Source organism: Sciurus carolinensis, unplaced genomic scaffold (genome assembly GCF_902686445.1).
Source record: "Sciurus carolinensis unplaced genomic scaffold, mSciCar1.2, whole genome shotgun sequence".
Classification (NCBI taxonomy): domain Eukaryota; kingdom Metazoa; phylum Chordata; class Mammalia; order Rodentia; family Sciuridae; genus Sciurus; species Sciurus carolinensis.
The window spans coordinates 2,092,234-2,119,495 of NW_025920127.1; the positions used below are offsets into that span (position 1 = coordinate 2,092,234).

Below are 27,262 nucleotides of genomic sequence, written 5' to 3' on the forward strand. Positions count from 1 at the left end.
GCAGCCACCTCTACGATGTTCCCAGTGGTCCGTGTTTACCGCTCCAGTGGGGGGAGGGGCGTCTTGCCGGGCAACTCTACTTCACAAAGTTCCTTGCGTTCTGGGCTACCGCCCCATCTGGGACGCCTCCCCAATGCGAGAGACTCACCCAGCGGCTTTGAGTTGGTCCCAAGTCTCTCACTATCTCCTCTTTTGAATCCTGCGTCCTGGAGCAACATGAAATGCAGCCGCCCTCTAGTCCACTATCTTAAAAACCTGTGTTATATGAATTTCACATTAAAGAAAAAAAAAAAAAACTCTGTTTAATGACTAGTAGTATTCAATCTGTCCTGATTCTGTAACTATGTCAAAAATTGAATCCAGGACAGTACTCTGTGGTCCCTCATAGGATCTTTCATAACAGTTTACCTTGACATCAGAGCTGTGGTTAGTTACCCAGTTATGATCTGCAAACCTGAAATCAAAGTCCAGCTCAAACACCGTGTTTGAACTTCAGATGATAAAGCCGAATTCCTTAGTGACATTGCAAGTTACTAAACTGACAGTCTCCATGACTGGTGTCACCATGGGTCAAATTATACAAAATACTGACTTACTCTATTGATGACAAAGGTATCGAAATCAGTTCGACTGCTCTGAAAACATTTTCTACCATGTGATTTAAGATGAAAAGATGAGGACTTGGTGTAGCTCGGTGGTAGAGCCCTGGTCTCGCATGCATAAGGACCTGGGTTCAATCCCAGCACCACCAAAAAACCAAAAAAAGGTTTCTATAAAAATACCATGCCATTTTATGAAAGAAATTTGAGCATTCATGGGGTTTGCTATGCACACAGGCCCTCAAACCAATGTCCAGGGACACAGCGAAGACCTCACAACCAAAAGGTGCTGAGCAAAGCACATGAAAAGGTCAAGCAGCTGAGGGACACCATGGGACTGAAGCTCTACCTCTTGGTGATCTGGCTTGGCTCCTGCACATCTGGCTCCAGACCTCATTACCCAAGAGCATCCACAACATCACATCTACCATCTGCTCCATGATCTTCAAGACCGCATCCAGGATCAGAAACATGGAGGAGTCACGCTCCTTATTCCACGTGGCGATCCAGATGGTGTCTGCCACAAAGACGTTGGATGTCCTTTCCAATTTCTGGATATCAACTCAAGGGATTAAAAATGGAACTGAAAGAGAAAAGATGCAAAATCAGATCCCCCATAAAGTGAGAGCCAAACTTCAAGCATCAGCAAATAACAATCCAACGTTCTATTTGTTTCTTTTAAGCTAAAATGCAAAAGTCTCAAAGCCTGTGCAGGGGAAGAGTACACAACTGCCTGACAGCTGCTGGTGACACCCAACTCATGGGCCAAGGGTTATATTAAAGATTGAAGTGTCATCTCCCAGGTTGCTGGCTACTGTATACTTTCAAGGACCATCATTTTGCAATCCAACAGCACACATCTTCAAGAATATTTCAACACTCATGCAAAAGTTTCTGAATCACACACAATCTATTTTCAAAAACAGCACTCACACATCAAGGTAGAAGAAAAAGGAGTGTGCAAGAGGGTTATTCATTTCTCGTTCACAGAAGTGGGCTGAGCATCAAGTCTGTGTCACATGACTCTTATTATGCTTAGAAGACACTACAAGCAGAATCTATGAAATGCTAAGGTAATACAGTACAGTCAGGCACAGCGTATGTGCACCTCCCAGCTACCTGCAAGCCTGAGGCAGGTGGGTGTCTTGATCCCAGGGTTTTAGGTCCAGCCTGGGCAACAAAGCAAGACTTTCACTTTAGAAAAAAGAAAGCAGGTGCTGGGACATAGCTCAGTAGCAGAGCACTTGCCTAGCATGTGTGAAGCCCTGGATTTGATTCCCAGCACTGCCAGAAAGACAGCCAGGTGCTGTTGCACACGCCATTAGTGCCAGTGACCCAGGAGGCTGGAGGATCCCTCCTTGCTAGGGAGGTAACTTAGCTAGTCCTTGTATCAAAAACCAAGGTTAGGGTGGGGGGCGGGGCTCAACAGTTAAGAGCTCTGGCTTCAATCCTCAGTAATACTGCTACTAATAAAGATAATGTAAAATAGTGCAGGTGATACATTTTTAAACAAACTTGCTAGTCCCAGATTTTTTGGGGGGGTGTACCAGGGATTAAAGTCAGGGGCACTTGATTACTGAGCCTCATCCCTAGCCCAATTTTGTATTTTATTTAGAGACAGGTCTCACTGAGTTGCTTAGTGCATCACCTTTGCTGAGGCTGCCTTTCAACTTGCTATCCTTCTGTCTCAGTCTCCTGGGACGCTGGAATTACAGGTATGCCCCACAATATGTATCTGAGAATTACTGTGGATACAGTGATAGGCAGAAGGCTAATGCAGAGGAAAAGGGGAGAAGATAAAATCATATCTGTTAACCAATTCATCATACAGATAACAAGTGGAAAAACATGATCGAATATTAGCAATAATTAATTTTTTCCAAATACCATCATCCTAACACAATTAGGTTTAGTGACAATCCTTAGTGTTCCAAATGAAATCCTTTCCTTTTCACATCAGAGAATGAATGTCATATTCTAACATTTCCTTCCACTTATTTAGCGATAGCATTTTGGATGCTTTTAGAATTGTAAATAGCCTCATTTTTATGTCAGACCTGGGACTACTCTTTTCCAGCTATTCAAGCTCTTCCACCCACACTAGTTTGGTCTACACTGCCAACTTGAGTTCATTAAGTGACTGCTCTGTGAAAAGCCCTGCACTTAAGCAGCACAAACAGGAAAAACTAACCCACAAGCAAATAAGCAACACCAACTTGGCAGAACCCAGCCCAGAAACAGATATGGCGTACATTATATGGGGAGAAGGAAGGCATGGTGGACGTGACCAATCTGAACTGTGTTTTGAAGGACAAACAGGTGTTTCTAAAGAGGATAAGGACAAAAGGAAAAGCTTGGTGTTCATTTGGAAAAGCATTTCACAAAGAAGGAAAGAAGGACGGCCAAGCCTATGCTGGGGCCCATTCCAAGCAAGGTCAGCAGAGGACTGGGCACACAGGGCCGGGTGCTGAAACACAAAGAGAAAACAGCATGTGCAGGAGCCTGGCTGCATCAGACATTCAAGAGGAGGTCTCCCACTGTCTGCACTTGGAGAATAAATAAAGAAAACCATACATATGTGTGCATCTCCCATGCCACCCAGCACGGGCTCTTGAAATGGCTTTTTAAAGTGCTGTCAATTGCAATGGCCTTTTTTTTTTTTTTTTTTTTTTTTTTTGCAGTACTGGGGATCAAACTCAGGGCCCTGTGCTTGCAAGGCAAGCACACTACCAGCTGAGCTATCTCCCCAGCCCAGCAATGTCTTTTGAAACCTTGAACACACAAGTGACGTGTGGCCTTGCCTTTCCCTATGGGTACGCCAATACTGAGGACAGTGCCCACTGCTGGTGCGATGTCATAAATTCTTTCTGGATTTGAAGTGGACCCAGGTAAAGTGTTCTGCATATACAACAGTCATGATGTTCAAGGACGGGTGTTTTAAAAGATGTCCTGCATTAAGAAGCAGAAGTACATGCTACTCCTTTAGAAATATTCACCCATCAGATATGATACTGTATCTTCAACATTATCTATGGTAGTAAAAGGTCTTGAGTAGCTATTTAAACAAGGTACACAGATACGCTCCCCAAAATAGCAGAAATATGAATTGTCTCCAAGAAATAAAAAAGTAAATAAATAAAAATCAAGCTTCTTCGTTGTAGCATGTATAATTAAACTTAATTATCTGCACAAATCATTTGGAAACTAATCCAGTATCACTTGCTGTCATCTCAACCACCCAATTAAATCTTCTGCTGTGGAATTTAACCTTTTATGGCTTCTCTCAGGAGCCATGCCAATCAACCCCAGGGCCAACTTTATCTTGAAGGACCAAATCTCTGCAGATGCTGGCACTTGCCTCACTTGACTTCCTTGCCCAGGAAGAAGGGGTAGAAGCAGAGGCAGTTGATGCTGATGTACAGCCAGCTTGGCAGGGCACCTGGCCCTTACAGGAGCAGCAAGGGTAGTAGGTGACCACCTTCTCTGCCTCAGGGAGGACAACTCTGGCCTCCAATGTCACCAACACTTCTTGAAACTTCCTGGGCTCCCCTTTCTGCTCAGCAAGCCTGCTGTTGCTCTCCTAAGCAATCAGACCCTGACTCTTAAGAGACAGGGCCTTCATCCAGGTAGCTGGGCAAAGGGAAGGAAGAGAGCACAAGGGACAGGAAGCAAGAAGGACAGATGCACCCAGGCACTTGAGGAATCTCTGCTGCTTCCACAACAACCACCCCTGTCTGCTACCCAGAAGAAGCCACAGCCAGAGGCGGGGGAATAGAAGACAGGAATCGATTAACCATCACAAGGTTGCAAAACACAAGGGTAAGTCTCTCAGTCACTGACCATGAAGCTGTGGCTGAATCAGCAGACTTCTAAGGTTTTGAGAATTTTAATTCAGAATTATATTCCAAATCCTCCCTACACTGATGCTACAGTTTGGATCTTCACTGCCTCCCCAAGGTCTCTGTGTTAAAGGCCTGATTCCCAGCTAGTGTATTGGGAGGTGATGGAACTGCACAAGTTGGGTTCTGGAAAGAGATCCTTGGGTCACTGGGGGTGTGCCCTTGAAGCCCACACTGGGACCCCAGCCCCTTCCTCTCTGTTCCCTGGCTCATCATGAGGTGAACACTTTTGCTCTGCGATACACCGCTGCCATGATGTGCTGTCCCATCACAGGTTCATGAGCAAGGGGGCTGACCAGTAACGGACTGGAGCCTCCAGAACTGGGAGCTAAACCAACCTTCCCTAAGTCAGTTATCTCAGGTATTTGTGACAGTGATGGAACTTGTGAACCTTCAGAATGGCCCACTCCTACTTGACAAAGGCTGGTACTCAAGGTGACTCCTGTGTGTGAGGACAGTGCCAAGACCTCTGCCTTGAAGGAATTGTGAGATCCCTCAGAATCCACCATGCTTAATTCCATCTCCAGAGAATATTGAGGGTGAAATCATGAATTGCCTGACAGGGAGCACACTAGCCCCTAATGACAGAGAGGGCTGCTCTTGCAGGAGCCATTGTGGCATGCAGTTCCAAAGCCTGCACTGGGTTTGCCCAGAGGGAAGGCTGGTGCCTGAGGTATTTAGCAGAGGCTTCCATACAAAACAATGGGAACCAGCTACACTACCAATAGGAAGCTATTTCTCACAGCTCTGGGTCAGTAAACATCAGTCTCTTGAGATAGCATCAACAGAGTGGGTTTGTTTGTGGTCCTCTGTCCTGGGCTTGTAGACAGCTGTCTTCTCCCTGTGTCTTCTCACACTCATGACAGATTTCCTCTTTTCATAAGGGCATCAGTAAGATGGGACTGGCATCCGCTCTAAGGCTGCATTGTAAATTGGTCACTTCTTTGAAAGCCCTCTATCCAAATAGTCACATTCTGAGGTACTGGGGACTGTCAAACTCAGTAAGGCTGCATGGTACAGAGAACCAGCAGTCTTAAAATCTTCACTATCCGCATCCACATTGGAACCCAATTATCCCAAAGTGCAGTTGATTGGATTGCCCAGAAATAGAATGCTTGTCATATTACATGCAGAAAATTATACTGAGCCTCAGAATGTATCCCTGAGCTGGGTGCTGTGGCTCACATATGTAATCCCAGCAATTGAGGAAGTGGAGACAGGAGGATCTCAAGTCAAAGCCAGCCTCAGCAACTTAGCAAGGCCCCAAGTGACTTAATGAGACCCTTTCAAAATAAAAAATAAAAATAGATGGGGCCATAGCTCCATGGTAAATCACTCCTGGGTTAAATCCCCAGTACCAAAAAATAATAAATACATTAAAAGACCCCTGAGAAAGAAACAGTGAAAGTGGACACAAAACTACGTGCAGCCAGGTGGCCCATCATCTGAGCAATGTAGTCAGTCCCTTGGACAACACTTTCAAGTCCAGAGTTTGAGGGTTTTCAGAGCTGGGAGTGGGGGCTGAAGTTAGATGCAGAAAATCCCAAGTTCCCACAGTGATGGGAAAGTAAGAGCAATCTAAGACGTGTTTCAGTGAGCATCCCTGAGCTAGACTGCTGCATTAGAATTGCCAAGGAGAATTCCATGCTAAGTGAAATAAGCCAGTCCCAAAAAACCAAAGGCTGAATGTTTTCACTGATAAGTGGATGATGATACCTAATGGGGTGGGAGAATGGAGGAACCTTAGATTACATAGAGGGAAATGAGGGGGGGAGCAGAGGTATGAAAGATGGTGGACTGAGACAGATATCATTACCCTATGTACATGCATGATTTCATGAATGGTGTGAGTCTACATTGTGTACAACCATAGAAATGAAAAGTTGTACCCCATTTGTGTGCAATGAATCAAAATGCAGTCTGTAAAAATAAACATTTTTAAAAATTCTAGCATTTTTCTCAATTCTCTGCAGACTCTGATCACTTGATCTATTCTAGCCTTCATTTTACAATGTTGCATAACTATGTTCTGCTTCTGAAATAATACTTGTATTTTTATGAAGCCCTTAACAGCATCCACTCAAAGGTTTTGGCAATAAAGGCATGGTAGCTACTTGGGATTGATGTAGCTCTATGAAGAAGGAAGACTGGCACATCCTTATTGATGTTGAGAAAGAAACCATTTACACCCCAACCCCCAGTTTCATATTAACATGACTATACTACTGTTATCCTCTCTTCAACAATGTAATTTTTTCTTTGAGGAAATTCTTGCCCAAGAAGACAAATATTGCAAATGTTGTTCATCCTGAAGATCCATCAACTCTCCAATAAAAAAAAATCAATAAATAAGCTTATGCCCTAAGACTTTTTGAACATATCCCTTCAAAATTGTCCACTAATCCTAATCCCAATCCTAACCATGCTCCCCACACTGGAAGACTTAAAAGTAGACTTCAAATCTAGTGACATCTCACCTTTGTCCTTTCCCACTTTTAAGGATGTGAAGACTATGTCCAAAAGAGTGTTTGTCCTCCCTGACTGACGAGAAACTTGGCTTTGTCTCAGGTTTTGGGTGATGTTTAGGAATCCTGTTTGCCAACACGAACAGCTGTTCAGCTGTAAATATAAGTCCAGGTGAATATAACCCATATGTATTAGGTGACTTCTGTCTATAAAGCATTGAGAACTGCAGTGGAGGAGGCTGCTGTTCTTTCAATCCCTGCAAACCAATGATGCAAAATAAAGCACATAAGTTCCAAAATCAAGTAATATTATCAGGTAGTTTTGAAAGAAGTTGATTCTAAGTAGGACATCTCAGAGCTTCATGTCCTGCAGTGAGAACAGATCAGGATTAAGTGACCTCCTGGATGCTTTGAGAATTGCAGATGAAACAGGTCAATGTGATTGGCAGCAGACTTTGCTGAAGAGGTTGCTAAAGGTTGGGTAAGGCTCATTGGAAATGGATACATTTTCCACAATGTTTCCATGCAGAGGCTGACATTTGTTTTCTTGTTGCAGCCCCTTCCAATCTGTTCCAAGCTCATACACTAGCTGTGGGCTCAGTGTGTGGAAAGCACTCTGTTCAGAGGCAGTGATCCAGTTCTCCCCAGCACCACCTGATACAGTGGGATGGAACTGCCAAGAGAGGTGATCCAGAAAGAGAACAGACCCTCCCCACATCTCCCCACTACTCAACAGGAGGTGCATGGAAGATGCAAAGCTCAATGACTCTTGGTGGACAGCCAGGAAGGAACATCAAGGTTAGACACCAGCTCACCCATTACCTTCAGTGTAGACCATCTGTATTAAATACAAGCTTGGGGAGGGGTTTAGCTTTGATAAACTCCAAGGGCTCTTTCAGCTCTGATCCTGCACAGCTCAATGTCTTCTAGCTGGGCTGTGTCTTCTGAGGGGTAAGAAAGAGGAGATAAAGAATCTCCAGACTTTAGGGGCTGGGGTTGTGGCTCAGTGGTAGAGTGCTTGCCTTGCCTGTGTGAGGCACTGGGTTTGATCCTCATCACCACATAAAACTAAATAAAATAAAGGCATTGTGTCCAAGTACAATACGAAATAATTTTTAAAAACTTATTTTAAAAACCGAATCTCCATTTCCATATACATACTGATTGCTTTTGGAAGAGTTTTCAGCAAAATAAATCCCAGCTCCAAACATGCCACCTACATATGCATGCCTTTCATCAAAACCTTTATGGATAATTTCATTCACAAAGGGAGACCCATGAAATAGCATTCTTTCATTTGCATGGTTGTGGTTTTCTTCAGAAACTTCTTTTCTCCAGTGAGTGTATCAATCCCATAGTTTCTTGTTACAAACCTTCTGAATCTTGAGACTATCATATCTTTTGAAGATGCTACCTGCATGACCTCCCACTCTGTGCCCTTGGACTGTACTTTGCATCTCTTCCTCCACAGACTGAAACTCTTGATCATCAGGAGACAGATCTATGAGAATTGTTCCACTACCAGAGTTGTTCTAAGTTAAATATGGGTTAAGACCTTGTTGTCCAGAGATAAGTCTTTCAACTCTTTTAATAAGTTTGTGTCTATGTCCATAAGCATTGATTCCAATCTCCTTTAGCTCCTTGTGCCCCATGTCAACCAATACATCCAAAGTGATCTGTTCTTTCTCAAATATATCCATTAGGTGCTCAATGCCAAGATTCCTTACAAATTGAGTTATGCTAAAATCTACTCCTGGAACTTCCTTTCTCTCCAAACTGGAAGCACCCTCTGTTCCACTTGAACTAACTACTGAAGACAGTTCAGAAAAACTCCCAGATAAGTTGTCAAGACTGCGGGCTACAGAAAGGCTTGATGGGCTGGATGGACCTGAAGACAGAGCATCTGCATTGGCTCCTGGGCTTCTCGCACCATTGAGCACTTGAGGTTTGTAGCATGAGGGTAGAGCAGAAGGGGGCATGGCTTCTGTTAAGGAGGGCACTAACATTATCTGTTGAAACTAAATATAAAGGTGTTTGTCCTTCCTGATTTTTAAGAGTAGGATCAGCTCCATGGGCCAACAATAAAGCACAAAGCTGTGTTTGTCCCTTTTGGGATGCTTCATGCAAAGGTGTGAAAGCCCATTCATCCATGGCATTGACACACACATTATACTTTATTAATAAAGCTGCTACATCTACATGCCCATAAGATGCTGCATTATGTAAGGGAATAAGTCCTCCTTTGTCTTGGGCATTCACATCAGCTCCACGTTGTAATAAATACTCTGCAACTTCTAAATTATTATAACCAGCTACTAAATGTAGGGGTGTAGAATGTCAGCCTTAGGTATCACGGCAATTTACATTATCAGGAGAAGACAACTTCTTCACTCTGGCTAAACAACCTTTCTTGGCAGCATCAAGCAAAGCTGCAGTTCTTTGAAGTAGATCTTGAATATCTGTATCTCCATCTTTAACAAATTCTAAAGGAGTATTCCCATCCCTATTTTTCTTTGTAGGGTCTGCACCATGCTGGAGCAGAAGTTTGCAAATTTCATATTTTCCTTTTCCTGCAGCTTCATGTAAAGGTATAAATTTCCATAAATCAGCTACATTAACTACTGCTCCATGCTTAACAAGAAGTTCTGCAACTTCATAATGTCCATAAGAACATGCATTGTGCAAAGGTACAAGGTCCCCTTTATCATTAGCATGCACATCAGTTCCATGCTGAAGCAGATATTCCACCAGGCACCCTGTTATACCCTACTGCAAAATGGAGTGGTGTAGACACATCCTTCAATACCTCTGCAATTGGCACTCTGAACAGTACACAGTTTTTTTACAGTTTCTACATCTCCAGCCTTTGCAGCTTCTAGCAACTGTTCGTCTGCCTCTGAATTCCCTGAGGGATACCCTCTTGAAGCAGTTGTTGTACATTTTCATTTCCCATCCACAAGACAGTAAATCCCTGAAGGGATATGATGTTAGGATCACATTCATAGCTCAGGAGTAGGTGGCAAGTTTGTAGATGACCACAATGTGCAGCTCTGTGCAGAGATGTCTGACCAAGATTATGGAGAGCATTCACCTTTGCTTCATGTTTCACCACTACTTTAACAATATCATTATGAGCTTTGTCAGATGCCATGTGCAGAGGAGTCAAGAATTCTTTAGTCTTGTCATTGATGTTTGCTCCTTTTCTTAGCAACAGTTCACATATTTGCTTTCTTTTGGGATATGGAGATGCAGCAGCACAATGCAATGCTGTTTCGTGTGTCTGAGGATGCTTGAAATTCACCATTTCCAGAGAGATGTTTTTTGATTTGTGTCACATCAGCTTCTCGAGTAGCCTGCAGTAATGAATGGCCTTTAAATTCATATGATTATCTTTCTTTTAACTGTGGTGTGGGAGCCAAGTCAATAGCACTTTTATTGTGACAATTCAGTAGTGTTGGATCTGCAGCGTAACTTAGGAGAAGAGAACACACTTCAGCCCTATTCTTGGAAGCTGCCTCATGAAGAGGAGTGAACTGCCACAAATCCATTGCATTTACACAGGCACCATGCTTGACCAGAAGTTGTTACTTCATAATGACCATAAGAACAGGCATTGTGTAATGCCACCAGATCACCTTTATCTTTAGCATGAACATCAGCTCCATGTTGCAATAACAGTCGTACAATCTTTACTCTGTTGTATCCTGCTGCCAAATGCAGTGGAGTTGACTTTTTGCCATCACTTACATGAGAGTTGACATTTAATGGTGTAAGAAGAGACAAGGTTTTTCTTCATTGCCACTCCTTGCACTTTCCAAAAGTTCATCTTTCTTATATTCACCAGTCAGCACTGCTTTTGCAGACAGGTCTGCTAAATCCAATACTGTCCTTCCAACTGTGTTTCAGTTGGTTGGCTCAGCTCCATGTTGTAAGAGCACAATGCAAACATCAATCTTTCCTTTAATTGCTGCTTCATGTAGAGGAGTATAATTCCAATTATCTTGAGCATTTGAATCTGTGCCATGTTGCAAAAGGAGATTGACTACTTCAGCATGACCAGAAGAACATGCATTATGAAGAGGAATAAGCCCACCATCATCACGTGCTTGAACATTTGCACCATTCTGAAGCAAATATTCAGGTACATCTTTCTGCCCAAAATCTGCGGCGAAGTGGAGCGGGGTGGTCATGGCTGTTCACCTTCTCGGGCATCACCAGCCTCTTGACTCGCTCCATGTCCCTATTGCAGCACGCTTCGAAAAGCTCATGAGCGCGGCCTCAGCGCGCAGGGCTTGGCGGTGGCGCGACATGATCCTGATCACCGCCGCCAGTAGCAGCACTAGCAATGGCAGCATGTGCCCCGGACCCGGGAGCAGGAGGGCGAGGCCCCCTAGAGGAGACCAGGAGGGCCTGGGCCGCTGGGCTCCCTACTGTCACCAGACTCGGCGCAGTACCATGGCCGCGCCGCCGCGCACCCCTAGCACCAGTTGGTGCTTCCTGGCTGCCCCGCGGCAGCGGCAGTGTCTAGAACCAGCCATCCAGGTCCTGAAGCAACGCCGCAGTGGAGGCTGGCAAGGCCCCTCCTGCCAGCTCGCCAGAGTCCTGGCCCAGGTCCTCATTCAGTCACTGGTGGGCCCAGTGTAAGTGGCCTAGCATTAGCTGAGTATGTCACTTATAGAGAACAGGTTTATCCTGAATATTTAATTACCTTCCAGATTGTGAGGCCTGAAGGTGTGGCTGATGGATAAACAGTTGTTTGGGGAAGGAAACAATTCCACTGAACCTGAAATCACTGAAGCAGCTGGTGACCTCTAAGCTCTTCTCCTTTGCTGAAAAAATTCATCGGCTTACAAATTTTTTCATATGTATTGCTCATCTGTACTTCATCTTGCATTATACTGATCGAGTTATCTTTATGTTTGATTCCAGAGGCTATGTTGAGTTGTTAGTAGAAACTTAGTTGGGAAAGATTAATTTATCAGATTTAATTTGGTGATGAAAGCATTTCTTTCTCAGTAGATATCTTCCTCTTTAAGAATGTTATGAATACTCTGGGGATTTTATTTGTGATGCCTTCGTATGTGTAAGACACACATTCCAAAGAGCTCTTAAATATCTTAGGTCCTTATTATTAAAGAAGCTTCTTTTCTGGCCTCAAACTCTAGGTTTTACTTAGGAAATTTTTCTAATGTCATTCTTTGACAATTAGAGCAAGTGCTCCTGTTTTTTTATAGAGAGGTTAAATCTTGCTTTTGAACAATTATGGTATTTTTTTCATGGAATGTCAATAAGAAATTAAATTTCAAGGTTGGGAAAAGTAATTCTGGATAATTGCCCAATTGTTTCTAATTACCTTAAATCTAAGGGAGGGGGGATAGCAAATAGGAGTGGGTAGTTTTTTTATCCTACGTGTTGTTTGTTTTCTGCTCTTTTTTTCTTGATCTTGTATTTATAGCCAATCTATACACCATGGTAAACTGAACCCAGAACCAAGAATGTAGGTGTCTCAGTCTTTCCTTGGCCTCTGAATGGGCAAGTGCAGTGAGACAGGTGCTTTCTGATCCTGGGTTACCTCTCCTTGACACAATGCTTCATTGGAAATATGCTTTCATTTGGGCACCATGTGCTGACCAGTTTGGTAGCTGTGGAGGGAATTGCTATTCCATAAAATGCCATTCCTGTTTTCTGAAGTAAAACTATCTTTTTTTTTTTTTACAGAAACATGCATTATGACGTGGCATTCTCTTTTACCTGTTCACTCTAGTTGCCTCAGAAGTCAAGGAAAGATTTTTATCCACCTAAGTCTTTATAAATGTTCCATTTCACTCTCTGTATCATTTCACTTTTGTTTGACATTTTATTCAGTCTTTAAATTAACTGGCCTTTACAGTAACCTGTATGTAAAGTGCTAGAAAGTCATGATTCTTGTTCTGAATGAGAGTCAAAGTAATTACATTTGTGGAATTGTTTCTGTGATATAAATTGTGATTATTATTTAAAAAGTCAAATCCTGACCTTGAAATGCTTTTATACAGCTCTCTACTAATTGCAAATATGATCCTAAAGTCATTTCTAAGAATACAAATGGAGTATGTCAAATTTTATACACATTTTTCAGGTTCTCTAGGCCTCTAGGTTTTATAATTAGAAAATAATGAGATGAATTAATGGATTTATATTTACATATCTTGTCTCTCAACATTTAACCCATATCACTCACTCTCCCTGTGAGTAAATTTGGATTAGTTTGTCATGTAAACCATTGTGGTCTATGATTTTATGGTATGATATTTTGAACTGTGTTATTTCATCTAATCCATTACTCTAGTGTGTTTTTCCTTGAATGATTATATCATGGGTAATATGTTAGCATGGCAATATTTTCAGGTAGCTTTTTGATTATCAGGAGATTGGGATTTGGGTTTTTTTAGTGCTTTGCATGAAATCCCTTACTTTTAAGTGACGGAATTGCTTTTTCTTTTTTCTTGTGATTTTTTTAAGTGAAATTTAACTTTTTGTGTGAGTAGTACTATTATACCCATCTTGAGTGTCTTGTTCTGTATCACATTCCATACCCTTCATTTAATTCTTAATAAACTGTTCACTGTTCACTTGTTAAAAAAAAAGAATCTCCAGACTTTAAATATATCTCAGAGGAAACTAGAAACCTCACTTTGGTTTTAAGTGAAACTGCCCATCTGATCCATAACAGATAATGCCTTGAATATCTTGAGTTTTCTAATACAAGTACATAACAATCTTCTATCTACTGACCATTCAACTTGCCTTCTCTCCTGGTGTCCAGCCACCCTTCCCAACACACACACACACTGTCAGAGTCAATTCCTGTCTTCCAGCCAATTTGGAAAGTCGTCCACAGTCCTCATCAGGTCCTGCTCTTCTTGCAAACATGGGAACTTCCTGACTGGCCCAGTCTTACACAATCTCCCTCGCTGAATTCATATCAGACATACAGCGCAGAGATTCCTGAGATGTAGCCTGTTCCGGGACCTTTGCTGCTCTGTGTTCAACCCACGTGGCCTCTGGGTCCCTGAGGACCTGGCCACTGCCTGCCTGGACACCATGCACATGCCATTCTCCTGCCATTGTGCTCAGTTTCGGCCACTCCGGCTCCTTCTGTTCTTCAGACACTCCAGCTCTGCTCCTGCCTCAGGGCCTTGTGCTTGTTACCCTCTGCCCTTAAATCTCAGCAAGACTGACAACTCCTTATGGAGCCCTCAACTAAATGTTACCAACTTACCTCCTTATCAGTCTTCCTAAGTGGCTCATTCTCCTTTCTTGTCACAGTTCGTCCCATCGCTTTTGACATTTTCTTCCTAACATTTAAACGCTGAGTTTTCTCATTTGTGTGTTTTCCCTCAATTTAACTTTCTCCCCACTCATCCCAAAGAGATAAGAAGTGCAGGAGAATGGGAGGCTGCCTTGATGGGCCCTCTGCTTCTGATTCCTAACACAGGCCCTGGCACGGTGTGTGTGACCAACATTTTTTGAACGAATGGATGAATGAATGAATGAATACAACCACTCAAGTGTTTGTGAATTACAACCCTTGCTAGACTGTAGCTTCTGGAGAGCAGAGACTTATCTACATTTAGGCAGGAATGAATGAGTATGAATCAAGTAAAGTGCGAAAATTTGCCAACTATTAGTCCAGAACTGTCCAAGGCTAAATGTTTTCAGAAATAACAGAAGAACCAAGGATAAAACAACAACAACAACAAAAAAATAGCCCACAGAGTAGTGACTTCAGCAGAAAAGAGATCATACAGAACCAGAGAAAACTGCTTGGCTTCTCAGGATTCAGTTTCTTGTCTTTTGAAAGGGACATTTTAGCAACTCCAGAGAGAGGTGCCATCAGGAGAAGTGGGCACCTTACCAAACATAAGATGGAGTGAGTGGTCACCCGATCATCAACCATCTGCATTGTGCACAAGTTGATGAGTTAGTTGAGCCTATTTTTTGGGGCATTAAGGCCCACTGGATCTGCCCACTGCATGGGTGAGCAGAAAGTAGCTACCACACTGTCAGCCTGCCACCTGACCACTCACAAAGCAAGGCCAAACCCCCACCATTTCAGAAATCCAAAGGAGGGCCTCTGCTCCCCTTTGCAGGCAGGCAGATAGCCTGGCTGTGGGGCATTGGACAGGAACCCTAAAGATCAGTACTCAGATTCCTGCTCCTCTTTGGTTTAAGTCCTGAGCCTAAGTGAAAGTTCATCGGTTCTGGGTCCTTTGAGGAGAATCCCTGTAATGCTAGCCTCCACTGTCTGAGAGGAGACCTGCAGGAAGTTCTGAGACAGGATGGAACCCAGCAGATTCTAGAGATGTCAACAAAGTCTCAGAAGTTTCATTTCCCTCTAATACATCATTCTGAGGGATAACAGAACATCCCTTGACTCCCAAGCAGAGTTTCTGCCTCAGGGGGAAAGGTGAACTCAGTGCAGGCACATACCAACAAGGAAAACTAGGCCCTGAGCTTGAATTCAGATCTTTGGACCCTCACTTAAAAATTAGGCATATACTCTCACTGCTTCATGTCATACATTTCACACTTCTGTTTCTCTAGCCAGCTGTCTAGCCAATGTCCTGTTGTAACAATAGGACAAAGCAAGCGGACAGACATGCTGAATTAATAATGGGTTGGGTGCAATGCACACCAGCCTATAAACCCTCAAAGCCCCAGATCAGTCTTGTTCCTTTTGTGACATGAAGTGATAAAACCCAGAGGTTAAGAGCAAAGACTTTAATTTTAGATCTACCTGAATTCACTACATAAAACTTAAATTCATTTGAGTAAATCACTAATCACTGAATATGAGCTGCTAACTACTAGACTTATTTTTATTTCAACAAGTAAGCAAAGCTCAACATCTTAATAAATGGCAGGTGTTCAAGAATACTCACTAAAATGAATTGCCCATCACTGTCCCTCCTGGCCACACTTCTGATTTGGCACTCTCCTGGCTCCCTCATCACTATTTTGGTAGACCTTGTTGATTATGCCTTGCTTTGTGGGCAGAGTCTTCCATGAGGCAAAAAGACCCTTTCTCTCATCAGCATTTCTGTCTTCATTTTCATTGCCTGTCCAGTGAGTGAACTCCATATTGAGCCAACAGGTTACACATGCCCTTCAATCTGAGGTGGAGGTAAATATGGGAATGCATAAGATATTCTGTCCTGCCTTCAGGTCAGGAAAGGGTAGCTTAGTCGATGTTATTTTTATCCCCACAAGAATCCTATTTTGTTCTCTACCAACACTGAAGCCAGAGAGATTGACTGGCAACATGCAGACTTTCCACAGAGACTCACAAAATGTTTCCTGTTTCTATATTTTCTAGGTTCTAATGCTGGATATAAAGTTGTGAAGAAGATTGACACAGTTTATAACCTAATAAGCTTAGTAGCTAAGAGAGGAAAATGATGACTAAAAAATGACTGAAGTGTCTGATTTCCATTGTCTTGAGTGCTTCTACAGGGAAGTTCAGGGTACTTCTGAACAAATATGAAGAAGAACTGAACTTGGGCAAGAAACTTATGGGAGGACTCCCTAAAGTAAGAGCACTGAAGCAGAGAACTGCAGGGTAAAGAGGACTCAGCGGGGTGTAGAGGAAGAACCAGGGAAGATACTGTAGGGGGCCTGCCAGGCTGTGGGAAGGCCTGAGGTGGAAGCAGCTTGGCAGAGCTGAGGCAGAGAGGACTAGGAGGTAAGCCCCCTGTGTGGGCGAGCAGGGACCCTAGGTTGCAGAGCAACACAGGCCACATTAAAGGGCTGGATGATTGACAGAGGAGGGGACAGCAGGGTTTTAGGGATCATGAGTCTTCATGATCAGTGTCTACATAGATTAAAGGTATGTGCCCATTCATATTTCACAGAATAAAAAAAGGGAAATTCATAAACAGAGAAAAGGGTTTTCTAAAGGTTGAGCTAATGAGCAGGATCAGTGTGAACCAGATCTCCTGACTGTGTGTCCAGTGATCTTCTAAACGTGCAGCCCTACTGCCCTTTGAGCTCTCCTTGAAGGGGTGAACAAGGCCTGGACTGGGCACAGGTAGGCTCTACTATCCTGGGCGTGGGAGTCCATTCCCTGGAAAACCTCTCTGCAGGTGTCTCCTGGCACTGTTTGACCTCATAGGGAGATGCAAATAGACAGAGTGTGTCCAAGGCTCTGTGGCTGACCACCCGCCTGGCTCAGCTTTTCATGGAATGGCCTTTCATGGAATGCAGCCCTTAAAAGATCAGAGGTTCAGTCCCCAAGACCAACAGTGAGAATAATAATGGCACTTTGTCATGGGTTTCTTGAAAAATTAAATGAGATAATAAAACTGACTGTTCAATACATGGGAATATTATTATTACAGGGGTGACCACTCCTACCTCTATCATAGAATGTTGTGAGTCCTCCCTATACCCAACTGATCCTTCCAATTCATAGTTTCTCTTTGACTTATATACCTCTAGTAACAGGGAAAGTAGTTCCTATCGCCACATCCAACCTTTTGTTGAATGTAAGTTCTTCCTGGGCTATAAGTGAGACATGTCTCTATGGTCTTCAGTCTTTCTTAAGCTATACCCTCAAGCCATTAGGCTGTCCTGAGAATCTGCTATGCACCAGAACTGTGGGAGATTTGGATGGGGAGATATATAGAGACATGGACCTAGCTTTGGAAAGATTCAGAGTTGGATTTTAGTGATATGATGAATCCACAGAAAGCCGTCCCTGGCTTGCTTAGCTGGACCCTCAGAGGACTTCAAAAGAAGTAGTACCCAGAAAGCTCTCAGTCTGTGAGGCACTACATGATTTGCTCCTTCTGATCTCTCCTGGTACTGGCTTCCCGGTCATCACCCCCTGAACCATTTGGGCCTCCTTTTTGTTTCTTGAACATTCTCTACTTGGACAGACATAAGGATTATTACACTTGAAATATCATCTGCCTAGAATGTTCTTCCCTGACATTACCCAGGACTGACTCTTGCTCACCGCTTCCATCTCAGTTCAACCATTTCCTCCTCTGCCAGTTTCTCTCTGATTAGCCTCACTAAAGGTCCATTCCTGCCCAGTCCTGCTGTTCTTCACAAGCTGAATTTCTCCTTGCCTCTTATCATTTTCTGAAGTTATTTCCATTATTTATCTGTAGACTTGCTCATTTGGTGCCTTTCCCCAACCTAATAAGAACAAGGAACCTGTATTTTATCTTCATCACATTTCCTGGCTTCTGACACAGCACCTGGCACATTATGGCTACTCAATAAAGAATGCAGGGTGTTTCTTAAAAAGTATTAGAGGTTGGACCAAATTCCTCCCAAGCCCAAACACATCCTTCATTTTCTATCATTCAGGCACAGACACTTTCCTGCCCAGGAACATGGCTCCGCAGCAGAGAGGTGCCCATAGGGACACAGGAAGACAGAGTATCCCTGTCTGAATGCAAACATGAGGCCTGGCTGCTGAACAAATTGGTTTTGATTTCACATGGCACCTGGAAGCCAAATAGATTGTAACAGTGCAGCGGAAACTGTCTGCCACCTGGTAATGAATTAGTTGTTAGCAGAGGTAGCTGCACTTACAATCCCATTGACGATCTGCAGGGCTCACAGCTGCTTCTCATTTTCCTAATGCAAGAAAAGGGGAAAAAAAGAAAAGGTGAACCTATGGAGGACATGAAAACAAGATGGCAGCAGCTGAGGCTGCTTGGGGCTCAGAGAGCACGCTGTGGCCTGGCTGAGAGAGCATCTTGCATCCATGCAGGCATCTGAGGTTCACTGAAATCACTCTAACATCTATCCTAGATCAAATCACATCACAGTTAAGTGGGTTCAAGTACTGACTCTTCAATTTTCATTGTGTTTTCTTAGAGAAAATCTTTGACCTTCCTGTGCCTGAGTTTCTTCACCTGTAAGACAGGTATAAGGATCATATATACCTCCCAGAGCTACTGTAAAAATAGGTTGACCCTTTTTCTTCCATTTTTTTGGTGCATTATGATAATGCATAGCAGTGGGATTAGTTGTTAGATATTACTATATATAACAAGTTAATTTGGCCAATATTGTTCCTGAGCATTTTCCCTTCCCTTCTCCCCCCCTCCTCCCTTCCCATAGTTCCTTTCCTCTACTGGTCTACCTTCCTTTTTCACAAGATCCCCTTCACACTGTTCTTTTCCTTTTCCTTTTTCCTCTCTAGTTTTCCCCTATGAGAGAAAACACACAACCCTTACTTTCTGGTATTGATTTACTTGGCTTAACACAATGCTCTCAAGCTCCATCCATCTTCCCATAAATGACATAATTTCATTCATATTTATGGCGCTGAATAAAACTCCATTCTGTATATATATACCACATATTCTTTATCCAAGGAATGGTTTTATTCAGCATAAGATAATCCCTTTGAGCTGAGCACACATTAAGTGCCCACAGAAGCTTGCTGTTGCTAAAATAACTGATATGAATTATTTTTATTGTTATTATAACTGTTATTATTGCTATTATTATTATTATTAACAACAGCAACAGTAGCATTTGGGTTCCATAATAGCCCTGACGTCAGCAGTTCAAAGTTCACTATCTTATTTCAAATATGAGGGAACAAAGGTTGAGGGTGTGGTTCAGTGGTAGAATGCTTGTTTAGCATACTCAAGGCCTTGGGTTTGATAACCCCCCACACACAAGGGAACAAGAAAGTAAGGCTCATGGAGGGGAAGCACGTAGCCCAGGGTTACTCAGAAGAGGGCCTGAAGAATGCTCATTTATTTTGCAAAATCCAGAGAGCTGTTCTTTTCATACAAATGTTACCTACCTCCAAGCAAAGATTTGGATATTCTCTGGACAAAGCCCCAAGATGCTCATATCCCCTGAATCCTATCAGTTTATTGACACAAGTACTAAATGCCTCTTTGGGATCCTGACTCTGTCATCCTGCTTCTCCTCAGAAGAGTTGCTTTCCCCACCCAGGGTCTTGAGTTCTCGTGTGTTCTTCCTCATGTGTTCAGCAAAATCAGCTCTAAAAACAGCACCGAATGATCCTCATGAATTCCTTGCTGTAACAGGCCAACCCCTACTCTCCTATGGCTGGTATTGTTTAGAGGTCCAATCCGCTGTTTGAGAAAGTGTTTGAGATGGGGGCTGAGCAGCTGGGGTGGGGTCCCTCATGATTTGATAGGTGACCTTCTAGAGCCTGCCTTCAGAGGTCACAGTGACTTGAGTCCCACAGGGAAACACTCAGAAATCTGACAGCCATCAGGAACTGTGCTGTGAAAGATAATCACTTGTAAGCTCCTCTGGCACCTCTGTGAGAACTGGCATTCTGGAAAGATGCTCCCAAAGGGACAGTCCTGTCAAGACAATATGAGACAGTAATTCACCCCTTGAACTGCAAGCACAGATGCCTATTATGAAGCAGAAAAGACTGGAATAAAGATGACTCAGTTGAAACAAACAATGGTTCTCATCAACAGGGAAGAGGCAAATATAACCCTAATGAGAAAATCTGCTGTAATTTTTCAGACAATTCTAGTGCTTCATTGTTCTAGTCAGGATCCTATTAACCAAGTTCTTGAAGTGGAGAAACTCATTCCTTCTCTGGGAATCAAGTGGCACAAGATCAAGAAAGTCACTGAGGGAAGGGGTGTCATTCAGACCAGGTGGGGGCAGCAGGAGAGCTGACTGGCTGACTGAGTGGGAACCTGGGCCTGGGCAAGGGAGATGAGACCTGGAGAAAAAAAGGATTGGGGAGAAGGAGGTGGTAAATGATGCCTTATATTCTGGATGGATGAGGAGTCTTCACTATGATGGGAGATATTAAATAGAGGCCAGATTTGGAAAATTGCCAGAAAAGCTGTAGCCAACAGTCAGGAGCCACAGTACTGAACTGTAGCTGAAAAGAGAAGGGAATACTTAGCTCAGTGGCTCTCAAAAGGTGGTGCTAGACCAGCAGAATCAACAGCATCAGCAGCACCTGGAACTTGCCAGAAATGCAAATTTCCACCCTCATGTCAGACCGATTAAATCAGAAACCTGGAGTTGGGCCCAGCAAGCTGTGTTTTAAGGAGTCCTCCAGGTGAGGCTTATGCCCAGGAAACTTTGAGAGCCTCAGTGTAGTCCTCTGATCTTGGACCCCCAGATGTGAGGATTAAGAGAGTGGGGTTGCAGCTGTTCAGAGGCAGAGAAGCTGGTTTACAGTTGTAAGAACCTCCATGCCACAGAGTAATTTGCACTCTAGGAAGTAAAGGTTTAAAAGAATTAACAGTTCAGAGCACCCACAAAATGCTGGTCTCTCTAGTCACTTGCCTGTTTCTGTGCACTTAGTTACTCCAAAGGCTCTGAATAGTATCGTCATCTACCCCTTTTTTGCAGACAAGGAAACTATTGGTCTTAAATTTAGCCCAGAAGGGCATGTCAGCTCTGAGTTCAAAGCTGCCGATCTTTCTGCCTCCATGTACCCATTTACCTTCTTCACAATTCAGTGCAATCCTAGGCAAATAAGATCTATAGAAAATAGTGTATGAATTAATAAATCATGGGAGAAGTCCTTTTTTTTATTATTGTAAACAAATGGGATACATGTTGTTTCTCTGTTTGTACATGGCATAAAGGCATACCATTTGTGTAATCATAAATTTACATAGGGTAATATTGTTTGATTCATTCTGTTATTTTTTTCCCCTTCCCCCCCACCCCTCCCACCCCTCTTTTCCCTCTATACAGTCCTTCCTTCCTCCATTCTTGCCCCCTCCCTAACCCTAACTCTAACCCTAACACTAACCCCTCCCACCCCCCATTATGTGTCATCATCCACTTATTAGTGATATCATTCATCCATTGGTTTTTTTGAGATTGGCTTATCTCACTTAGCATGATATTCTCCAGTTTCATCCATTTGCCTGCAAATGCCATCATTTTATCATTCTTTATGGCTGAGTAATATTCCATTGTATATATATACCACATTTTCTTTATCCATTCATCAATTGAAGGACATCTAGGTTGGTTCCACAATCTGGCTATTGTGAACTGAGCAGCTATGAACATCGATGTGGCTGTATCTCTGTAATATGCTGATTTGAAGTCCTTTGGGTATAGGCCAAGGAGTGGGATAGCTGGGTCAAATGGTGGTTCCATTCTAAGTTTTCTAAGGAGTCTCCACACTGCTTTCCAGAGTGGCTGCACTAATTTGCAGCCCCACCAGCAATGTAAAAGTGTACCTTTCTCCCCACATCCTCGCCAACACCTGTTGTTGCTTGTATTCTTGATAATCGCCATTCTAATTGGGGTGAGATGGAATCTTAGGGTGGTTTTGATTTGCATTTCTCTTATTCCTAGAGATGCTGAACATTTTTCCATATGTTTGTTGATTGCTTGTACATCTTCTTCTGTGAAGTGTCTATTCATTTCCTTAGCCCATTTGTCGATTGGATTATTTGTATTCTTGGTGTAGAGTTTTTTGAGTTCTTTATAGATTCTGGAGATTAGCGCTCTATCTGAAGTATGATTGGCAAAGATTTTCTCCCACTCTGTAGGCTCTTTCTTCACATTGCTGATAGTTTCCTTTGCTGAGAGAAAGCTTTTTAGTTTGAATCTATCCCAGTTATTAATTCTTGCTTTTATTTCTTGTGCTATGGGAGTCCTGTTGAGGAAGTCTGGTCCTAAGCCGACATGTTGAAGCTCTGGACCTACTTTTTCTTCTATAAGATGCAAGGTCTCTGGTCTGATTCTGAGGTCCTTAATCCATTTTGAGTTTAGTTTCGTGCATGGTGAGAGACATGGGTTTAGTTTCATTCTGTTGCATATGGATTTCCAATTCTCCCAGCACCATTTGTTGAAGAGGCTATCTTTTCTCCATTGCATATTTTTGGCCCTTTGTCTAGTATGAGAAAATTGTATTTATTTGGGTTTGTGTCCGTGTCCTCTATTCTGTACCATTGATCCACCTTTCTATTTTGGTACCAATACCATGCCGTTTTTGTTACTATTGCTTTGTAGTAGAGTTGAAGATCTGGTATTGTGATACCCCCTCTAAAAACTGGAACAAGGCAGGGATGCCCTCTTTCACCACTTCTATTCAATATCGTCCTTGAAACTCTAGCCAGAGCAATTAGACAGACCAAAGAAATTAAAGGGATACGAATAGGAAAAGAAGAACTCAAGCTATCCCTATTTGCTGATGATATGATTGTATACTTAGAGGAACCAGGAAATTCCACCAGAAAACTTTTAGAACTCATAATTGAATTCAGTAAAGTAGCGGGATATAAGATCAATGCACATAAATCTAAGGCATTTTTATACATAAGCGATGAATCTTCAGAAAGAGAAATCAGGAAAACTACCCCATTCACAATAGCTTTGAAAAAAATAAAATACTTGGGAATCAATCTCACAAAAGAGGTGAAAAACCTCTACAATGAGAACTACAGAACACTAAAGAAAGAAATTAAAGAAAACCTTAGAAGATGGAAAGATCTCCCATGTTCTTGGATAGGAAGAATTAATATTGTCAAAATGGCCATACTACCAAAAGTGCTATACAGATTCAATGCAATTCCAATTAAAATCCCAATGATGTACCTTACAGAAATAGAGCAAGCAATTATGAAATTCATCTGGAAGAATAAAAAACCCAGAATAGCTAAAGTAATCCTTAGCAGAAAGAGTGAAGAAGTTCTTTTAATATGCTGAACACACCCAGGTTACATGCACATGGTGTGTAAAAATGCACTCTCCACAATAATAACATTCCTGCCAAAGGGATTTTGCAAAGTTACCTTGAATTGTTGTGTTGTTCTGTTTTCGTACTGGGGATTGAACACAGTTACTTTTTACCACTGAGCTACATCCCCAGCTCTTTTGTTTTCTTTTTATTTTGAGACAAGGTCTTGCTGAATTGCCCAGGATGGCCTTGAACTTGTGATCCTTCTGCCTCAGTCTCCTGAGTTTCTGGGGTCATAGGCATGAGTCACTTTTCCAGACTCATATATTGGATTTTGAGGGTCAGGAAAATATTGAAAGACATTTCAGAGACTGATGTGGGATGCTACTTTTTGATACTCATATGGAAGGGAGTTTTAAAACAAAATATCCTCCAATTTACTATAACCATATTTCATAATTCAAAAGGCATTCAATGATAGAAAAGCAAAAGGACACAAGCTCAGAACACAAACAGATAAGCATTTTGCATCACTGTACTGCAATTTTCTGATTTTCTGCAGTTAGGAAAACTTTTTTGTTTTTGTTTATTTGGTTTTTTTGTTTGTTTGTTTTTTCCCTCAAGTAATAATTCAGTGATTCCTTAACACAGAGACCATATATTGGGGCCATGTAGACATTTCCTGAATCCTACATTTCATTTTGAAGGAGCATTATACACAATGTAGAAGTCCTCTTATTGATCCTCTCTGTTGTTGGAGTAACTACAGCAGGAACTGTTACTCCCATTGTACAGATAAACAGAGGCACATTAGCAAGTTTAGTAGCCAAACCTAGACCTCCTGGAGCAGATCAAGCAACCTTCACAGCACATGAAAATGACTCCCATTTCCCTAGAACTGGCTTTGTTTCCTATTGCTGAATGATTCCTGCTAAGTAGTTAATAGGAAAGCTGGCTTCCATCTGATTGCTCTATGTCAAGGTCACAGTTCACAAAGTTTCATCCATTCCAGTGCCAGTTTTAAGCAAAAGAGTCTCTTCAACTTACTGAGCTGAATGTTTTCAACCAAGGGAGAGAGGGAGCAAATGGTATTTGGAGAAGTCCTAACCACACAGTTAGCCAGGAGAGAGGGCTGTGGTTTGGGCACCAGCTACACAGATAAGCACAATGTTTGATTTATGAAAGCTCATTGGTAGCTTCACACATTTTCACTTTCCATGATCAAAACATATTTTAGCATTGAGGAAAAAGAGGGTGGGGGTGACACATATTGCCCAGGCCTTGCCTTTTCACTGAGGGCAAGTCAGCTGGAATTGATTCTAAGCAAGGGATCTGAAGAGCCCATCCAGGTTCTGCACAAGGAAATTACACAGGGGACCAGCACCCAGCATGCTCAATGAAAAGAGCTAGATACACATACGCATCTCCTACTAGCCTCAAAGGCAACAATTCTTGACTGTTCAGGAGCCAGGACAAGAAGCATAGCTAACCCATGACCTCTCTGCTAGCAAGGCCCTAGGAAAGTTGACCCTCTGCCTGACATGCTCACTGGCTTCCTTACCCTTTGGCCACCTAGCCTCAGCAGCAAGTGTTTCTTGGTTAGCCCTTAACTTGCCTGTGGAACCAAGTAGAGAAGCACCAATGTCAACCCTAAGATAACTGAGTGACCCAGTTTGCACAGGATTATTCCAGGGCACCTCACTCTCCCCTGCCTAGACCAAGATTCTCAATGCAACTTGCCCATGAGGCAGGTTTTTTACTTCCCTGGTGGAGCTTACTGCTGTCTGGCTCCTTTTCAACTTTTGTCAAAGTTTGAGATAAACCTCTTTGGAGAAGCTTTATTTGACCATCTGATTGAAAGCAGGTACTTTTCTTTACCATAATAGCTATATCATCACATTGTATTTTCTTTATAATCCTAGTAACAATCCTTTCTTTTGTATTTGCAAAATATTTATTACCTGCTCCCTAACTAGAATACATGCCCATAGAGACCAGGACTATAACTATCATTTCCCAGTGTTTCTTCTGTGATTAGTAGTGTGTTGAACATGTAGTGGTTGCTAATATTGGTCAGTTATTGCTGCAAACAAAATAACCCCAAATTCAATGGTGTATAAAAATGAGCATTTACTATGGTGCTCACAGGTATGCAGGCTGACTGGGACAGCTCTGCTGGAGATTTTAGTCTTTGGATTTGTTGGGCACTTCATCTGCTTGTATTTGCCTTTCTTCTGCAACCAGCAAGCTTTGGGGTATGTTCTTTCCGGGTCCTTGGCTTGAAACATGTGTGTTAATATCAAAGTTGCCAAAGCAGGTCACATGATTAAACCACACTGATGAATGGTGTTGGGGGATGTTATACTCCTCCCAAGGAGCTGGAGGGAGCAAGATGAACAATTGCCAAATAATAATCTCATCTACTAGAGTACTCCATAGATATCAATGATTGACTAAATGAATGTCCTCCTCTAAACGAGTTGATTTTTTTTAGCTAAACCCTTTTCTAGACATTATAGTCTTGTGTCTCATCAGTGTTAGTTTTGGAGTTCCAGTTCATTGTAAATCCATGACATAAAGTGAAGGAAGCATGCCATCCTGCTGACCTTGGATAGGACCCAACTTAAGATCTCTGCTGGTTAACAGAGGTTAAGGCCTCCTTCATTTGGTCCTGGCTCTCCCTGCCCTCCATCTTCAGGCATAGGGAAGGTTTCATTCCTGCCAAAAACTAGAGTGGACAAAACCAATTAGAAGTATCTACCATCTGGTGGTGTGGGCTTATCAGATTTGCAGCCAGGATTTTCACTGGGAATGTTAAAGAGTTTGTGCACAATAGCTTGAGTGAGTACAGCAGGGAATATCTTGGTCACTGGGGGAGAGTATCAGGATCACCAGATACCTTAGGTTGACAGCATCAATACTCCATCAGAGTGTTCTGAAGGACCCATCTCCCCAGGCACACCCACGTGTACCTGGGTACCTCCTAAAACTTCCATGAGCCCAGGTTTGTTGGCTGGGCAGGGATTCTCAAAGACCCCTCACAACTCATCAGCTTGAATTTCAAAGATTTTTCTTGCCCCGACCTCTCCTCTGGCCTCCCATTCCAGAATCCCTGTATACATTTCTCTTCCTGGTGACACTTCCGGCTTCAACCCATTGATCCTTGGTCTGCATTGGTTTAGCATCAGACTCTCTCATTTCCCTTCTAAAGATGTGCAGTGAGGGGACATCACTATTCTGCCTGCTGAGTGTGGGGTCTCCATTCCTTGGGTGACAACATTCTCATTTCTTTTAGGGAAACAATTCCTCCCTGATAGTCATATAGTTTAAGTGTGAGAATTTAAATCCACAATCATTTGGTATTTTTCAGCACCCTGAGGTCTAAGAATGATCATTTGAGGGAGTAGAAGCCAACCTAAAGTCTACAATATCCTGGCCACTGTCACATTCAGAAATGAGAACATGTACTGGGTTTCATTCAAGGACATCAGCTCCAGGGCTTCTGTGGAACTGTTGGGAATGAAAAGTTCTCACTCCACTGTAATTTGAGCTGGGCAGATGAAGGCTGTTTGTGCTGGGCTCTCATGTGTGACATACATACACCTGACAGCAGAGCCAACTTAGAAAAGGCAG

The 27,262-nt window shown here is 42.7% G+C and overlaps 1 pseudogene; it reads right to left on the reverse strand.

The window, feature by feature from the left end:
• The window catches only part of LOC124973989 (poly [ADP-ribose] polymerase tankyrase-2-like), a 48,017-nt pseudogene extending 36,435 nt beyond the window's left edge, over window positions 1-11,582 (reverse strand).
• Window positions 11,583-27,262: the final 15,680 nt, after the last annotated feature.